Genomic DNA, 6475 nt, shown 5'->3' on the forward strand with positions numbered 1-6475 from the left:
ATGAGGTTTCACCATGTTGGCCAGACTGGTCTCGAACTCCTGACCTCAAGTGATCCACTTGCCTCAGCCTCCTAAAGTGCTGGGATTAAGGCGTGAGCCACCATACCTGGCCCTCAGTGTCCCAATTTCATTAGCATACTACCAAGTGGAGGTGATGGCTTTGGAGTTCACTTTGTTTTTTAAGTGAGATACAGTGCTGAGTTTTTAGCTAGCATAGGGCTCTGGCATTTAAATAATTGCTAAAGTAACCTCTTCTAGGCTGTTCTTCAAATAAAAGTGAAAAACAGTGCCCTGCACAAAAGTAGGGGTTTACAACATTTGTGGTGAATGAACGAAAACCACAACTCTTATCACTAAGAAAGTCATATTTCAAGTCAGTATACAGAGGGACCTGTGAAGCTGAAACTAGGATCCAGGAGCAGGTGAACTTTGACCCTCAGGACCAGAGCCAGTCCAGATACTGGCCTCCAGGGCCCTCACGGCACCCACACAAGGTGCAGCGTGCATACACTAGCCAAGCTTGGCAGCATCACTTCACGTCCACAGCTTACGCTCTTGTTACGTGTGATAGAGGAATCAGGACTGATTGGTTAACAGTGCATAAAAGGCAAAGCTGTAAACAAAAGACATGAAGAAGGAGAAAGTGGACACGAGTTATTCCAAAAGCACAAAAAGAGTTTTAGCCCAAAGAGGTAAAGTGATGGGCCAGCAACCACACAGTGCACTAGTGGCAGCACTGGTTCTAGAATTCAGGCTTCTTGGTTCCCCATTCAGACTTGCTCCTAGAACTTAACAAATGAAAAAGTTGTAGGCAACGCAACTCTGAACTTTCATTTTCCAGAGTTACGTAGTTAGTTCCCTTTCATCTCTGTCACTGGAAATCTGTAAACTTAACCTTTACTCTTGACTTTCTTGAAACTGTGCATTTTCTACCAGAAAATAAAAATCCCCAAGTTATTCCCTGTTTTAACAGGAAGTGAAAATAGCAAAAAAAGATTATGTAAAGTGAAATGCCTTTTTATACAGTTCCAATTGCAAATGCAATTTAAAACATGATGAGTACATTCCTTGGCTTGTTGCTTTAAAAAAAAAAAAAGTGAGAAAAAAAAAAGAAAAGCAATGATAGGCATTTGTCAAAACTCATCACGTGGTCCATTTAAGTACCATATTTTAAAAAATAAGAATATTTTATCTTTCCTGTCCTAGTTCAAAATTCTAATTTGATAATCTGGTGATTAAATGATGGTAGATTAAGCCTGTGTCTTATGACACATGAGTCATTCTAAAGAAAAAGGGTTCTCAAAATACCTTGGGAGAAAATGTTAACAGTCATTAATTCTGGGTGCCTAGAACCTGGGTATATGTTATATTATTAATTGCATTGTTCTATGTTTTTAATTTAAAAAACAAAACCAACCTTGAGATCAGGGGTTCCCAATGTTCTTGTAAGGAGGAATTGGTCTTGGTTTCCCTGAATCCAGAAGACTTAAAGGATTGAGACAGTGGAGTTCTTAGAGGGAACTGTCCAGGGGATTATGGGATACTTCAGAGAAGAGGCACCGAAGCATCAACCATCTTGGAACTCTGCCAACTAGAACCTCAGACTCAACTGACACATCCAAACTAATGGCCGAGTGTCTCTTTTAGCAGCATCAAGCAACTCCCTTACAATACCACCCAAAGTAATTTTCCTGAAGAAAATTCTCCTTGTATCTAACTTCATTCAGGTTCTTGGGGCTTGCCAAGTAGCCAGCAATGTGACCTTAACTTGGTCAGTTGACCTCTCTGGTCCTAAATTTCCTAATCTGCAACATTTGAAGGTTTATTTTCTAAATGTTTTTACTTTAGTACTAATTTCTGTGAGACAGTCAAGCTATTCAATGTTAGGTTGAGGTACGTAAATCATTCCTGCCGGCCTGTGTACGAGGTGGTTCTGGTATCACTGTGGCCCAGCATGTGTCTGTCTATCAGCGTTGGCTGGTGAGTCATGCTCCAGCTACCTCTCAGATTCCCATGGTTTAGAGCTAGGGGTGGTGCCTGGGTAGAGGGACCAGTTTTGCTTTGTGGCTCTCGCTTGAGAGGCCTGTGGCCTTGATCCTTCCTGATTCATGCAGGCTGTGCTTGAAAGTATGATTATAATTTCACTGACCTGTGAAAGGGAGGCAAGAGTGCTTAAAGGGAGAAATCCAATTCCCTGTATTATTAAACCTTCTACTAATTTGAAGCTTAAAATCTCTTATTTGTGAATATCATTAATGTGTCTTGGAGTCTTCAAATGACAAGCAGAAAGAACTTTGATCCCATTGACACCAACACCCCCCACCACTACCATTTTACAGAATAAACAAGTAAGACCTACAGAGGGAAATGCACTGGCCCCAAACCACACTGCTGGTGAGAATTTTCTGTGATGATGACATGGTGTCTTCTGTATTGAGTAAAAGGGAAAAAAATTACAGAACAGCTTAAAGTACAAGCCAACATTTTACCATGACTAAGGGAAGTGGCTCCCAGTCTTGATTCCCCATTTCCATTGCCACCATCTGGGCCAGGACCACTGACAGGGCTCCTAACTGTTTGTCCTCCTTCTTCCTGCCTGCTCCAATCTATTCTACACATAGGCAACTAGAGGCTCTTTTGACATGAAAATTAGTGGCATCACAGCTCTTCAATATTCTCTTTTGGTGCACCCTGTTTTTTTCCTTCATGGCACCACAATTGCGATTACATATTTTTGTTGTTGTTCAGCGCCTGCCACCCCTTGACAACCTGCAGGGTAACAGAGACAATGAAGTCCCTGGCACCTACGCACCCAATTAATATCTGAATGAATAAATAACTACTAACATGCCAGTGTAAGAGCAGCATTGAAGTCAACACTTTAAGAGTTAAGGTTTTCTGTTTTTGTACCAAAAGTCCCTGGGGAAATTACGCAAGTAGGCAGGGAACAGAGATGGGGAGATAATCTAACAATCCAGAGAAAGGAAGAAACAAAGGGTTTCTCTGCCCCCGTCATCCTCCAGGCAAGGTCACAAATGCTGGTTTGAAGGTTCTGAGCCTTGAGATTTTTTATGTCATGGAGTCACCTGACATTCAGATCAAAGGCCGACTCCGCTCTATGTTTGATGATCCTTGCAGCAAGCACAGATCAAGGTTCCCAAGACCTGCAGCAATTGGATTACAAGATTAGATCAGTTTGCAAAGTCCACCAAGATCACAGCATTTGCCATCCATTAGGTACCTATTGCGTGCAAAGTGCTTTGTCTGTATTAACCCATTTAAGCCTCTCAATAAAGTAAGTGTTTATTATCCCCATTTCGGAGTTGAAGAAATGAAGGCTCAGAGAGATTAAGTAATTTGCCTACACTCACACAGCTGGTAAGAAACAGAATTGGAATATGAATGCACTGCGGAGTCCATGCCCCTTCACCATATCACATGATCCATCATTATTCTTGTTTGGCTTTCACATATTTTGACCACCGGCAAAAATATTGCTTATTTGTAACAGATAAAGATGAACAAGATGGAGGGGTGCAGGATGCTTGGTGAATACGGAACATACCACCTGTGCTTTGGAACTGCCTTACCCACTGTCATGGCATGCTAGAAGGGGATGGAGACCTAGAAATGGTTCAGACCCTCACTAGTTAAAGTGTGGTCCGTGCACCAGCGGCATCAGCATCACCTGGGAACTTGTTAGAAATGCAGCATCTCAGGCTCCACCCCAGACCTCCTGACCAGAATCTGCATTTTAGCACAGTATGCAGGTGATGTGGATGCATGTTCAAGTTTGGGAAGCACTGGTCGGACCAAAGGTTATCACCCCACATGTCCTTTAGAATCATGTGGGGAACTTTAAAGAATGCCAGGACCTAAGTTAGAATTCTTGGCAGTAAGGCTGAGCTTCTGTGTGCTTTTTAAAGCTTCCCAAAAGGGACTAGCACACAGTCAGGGTTGAGAACCTCTGACCCAGTCCAACCTCACTGCCTTATTTTCTCTTGTATTTCTCATCCAGCCACTGAGACAAGTGAAGTGACCTGTCAACACTGTGGACTGAATAACCAGGGAAGGCTGAGGAATGCAAGTGAATGTAAAAACCACCTGGAGGGAAGCATTGCAGCAAGAAAGGAACAGCAAGTGCAGAGGCCTGAGGCAGAACCAGCGGGGAAAATGCTTTGAGGTGAGGCAGGTAAGGAGCTACAGCCTTGCGCTGTGAGGCCACCTAGGGGTCTGGGTTTTTTTCCAGGTACAATGGGAGGCCACTGGAGAGTTTCAAGGAGCATGGATTATGGGATTCGGGGCAAGCTGTAGGTGCTCAATTGGAAAAACAAAACAAAAACAATGATTGTAAAGTACAGGAATGGAAGCATTTTGGAAGCTATTGCATTTCACCCAGGGAAACATGATTATGGCTTGGACAGAGTGAGCAAAGGTGGAGATTAACAGAAATGGGCAGATTTGGGCTATGTTTTCAAGATAGAGTTAACAGGAGTTGCTAAAAAGTTGGATAGGTGGGAGAGGTGTGATGATTATAGGAATAAGAAAAGAGAGAATCAACGATGATCACTCCTAGGCTTTCATCCTGAGTAAATGGGTAAAAAGTTCCATGTATTGGGGCAGAGACTGGTGAAGGAGCCAGCACAGGGCAGAAATCTAGAGAGAGACATGGCTGAAGACATCAACCAGACAGTTGTTTGAATGAGCTTAGAGCTCTGAGGGAAGGCCAGGATGGAAATACCAAAATGTGTGCATCATCACTGTATGTATGGTGTTTAAGCTGTGGGGTGGAAGTGAGAAGACCCGGGGGTTTGGGCGATGGAGGGAGGTGCATACAGACAGAAAAGAGGGTGGGACTCAGGCCTATCTCCTGGGACTGCCAACCTTTTAGAGGTCACATGAGGAACCAGAGCCTGGAAATGAGGCTGGATAGAAGGAGTGGCCATCAAGATGAGGGGAACTCCTAGAGAATACAGCATCACAGAACCCCAGGAAAAAAATCTGGCTCAAGTTGAACAGAGGAGTCAGCTGCTGAGAAGACAATCGAGGTTGCGGCAAGGTGTCAAGAGCAGTCTCATGGAGTGGAGAAGACACAAACCCAGAGTAGAGCAGGTGAGGGAGAGAACAGGGCATGGGTGAGGAGAGGAGGCAGGAGCTATAGCTATAGAGCTATAGACAAGGAGCTATAGACAAGGCTTTTAAGAAGTTCTCCAGAGAAGACGTAGAGAAATGAAGCAGTTGCTGCAGGAGAATAGTGGGATCAATGAAATATTTTTATTTTGCGTTTTAAAAATTGGAGCCACTAAAGCGTGGTACTGTGCCAATGGGAAGGATCCAGAAGAGAGAGCGAAATGGGTGATGTGGAGAAGAAGGCAATCACAGCAGGGGCAAAGTAATCAGAAAGACAAGTTTCCGGGCAGATTACTTACTTATGCAGTAGAGATGGTCAGGAAGTAGCCACTATTGAAATAGAGAGGTGGGAAAAAAATTATGCCGACAAGCAAGGGTTGAAGCAAATTATGTTTAGAAGGCCCTAGTGAGCGAGTCTGTGTATATCCAGCCCTGAACAGGAGAAAGGCACTGGCTGCAGCTCAGCCTAGAACATCCCAGGCATCTGAGAGGTTTACACCTCGGCAAGCTGTGGTGTTTTTCTAGGCTCCATGAAAACCTGTATGAAACATTCCTGAGGACCATCCAACACCATTTCCCTGAGAGACAAGCTGTAAGTGCTGTTGTAGTTACAGATCCAAGTCCCTGGTACATTGATATCAAGTAAGGGCGCCTGCAGCTCAGAAGGCAGTTTCCATTACACTGGACAAGAGTGTGGCTGCCTGAGTCCTAGAATTGCAGTGGCTTCTGCTGACAATGTGAGGAGCAGCTGCCCTGTCCAGAGTGTGGCCCTGCGTGCTGCCCCCTCCCCTGGAGGGACTGCAGAGAACAGCTTGGAGCGTGCCCTTCCCTTTCCCTTATCTCACCCGCTATGCTAACGCTGCTTATCCCTCAAGATCCCAGTTGTTCCTCCTCAATTCAACACAAACTAATCAACTGCCCTGGGCTTGGTTCTGTACTTTCTATCCTTGATATGGTTTAATTTTCACAAAACACCTTGAGGTGGGTATTATCACTCCCATTAACAAAGAATAAGGTGGGGGCTCAGATAGGCTAAGTAACTTGCCCAAAGTCACACAGCTTGTAAGCAGTGAAAATGGGATTTACACTCAGGAATGTAGCCCTTCCAACAGCCCTGCTGCCTGCAAAAGTGACTCAGGTGTGGACTTTGCAGTCTAGCAGAAGTCTGAAAGCATCAAACAAAGAGGCAACTTATAGTAGCATGAAATATGCAACCACCACTATATGAACTGTGTTTGCAAAGCAAGTTAAGTCAAGGACATACAAATTGCTATGGATTTCAAAGGAAGATTGGAAAAGGCTTCTTGGAGGAAGCAGTGCATGCATTGGACCTCGGGTGTTGGGC

The 6475-nt window shown here is 44.2% G+C and overlaps 1 long non-coding RNA gene across 1 annotated transcript; it reads left to right on the top strand.

The window, feature by feature from the left end:
* The first annotated feature begins 1548 nt into the window (after positions 1–1548).
* Positions 1549–6049, top strand: LOC104667988. Its single transcript, XR_748755.1, has 3 exons — positions 1549–1682; positions 4019–4192; positions 5656–6049. It is a non-coding gene; the product is annotated as an uncharacterized LOC104667988 (long non-coding RNA).
* Positions 6050–6475: the final 426 nt, after the last annotated feature.

This window comes from Rhinopithecus roxellana, chromosome 1, assembly GCF_007565055.1.
Source record: "Rhinopithecus roxellana isolate Shanxi Qingling chromosome 1, ASM756505v1, whole genome shotgun sequence".
NCBI lineage: Eukaryota > Metazoa > Chordata > Mammalia > Primates > Cercopithecidae > Rhinopithecus > Rhinopithecus roxellana.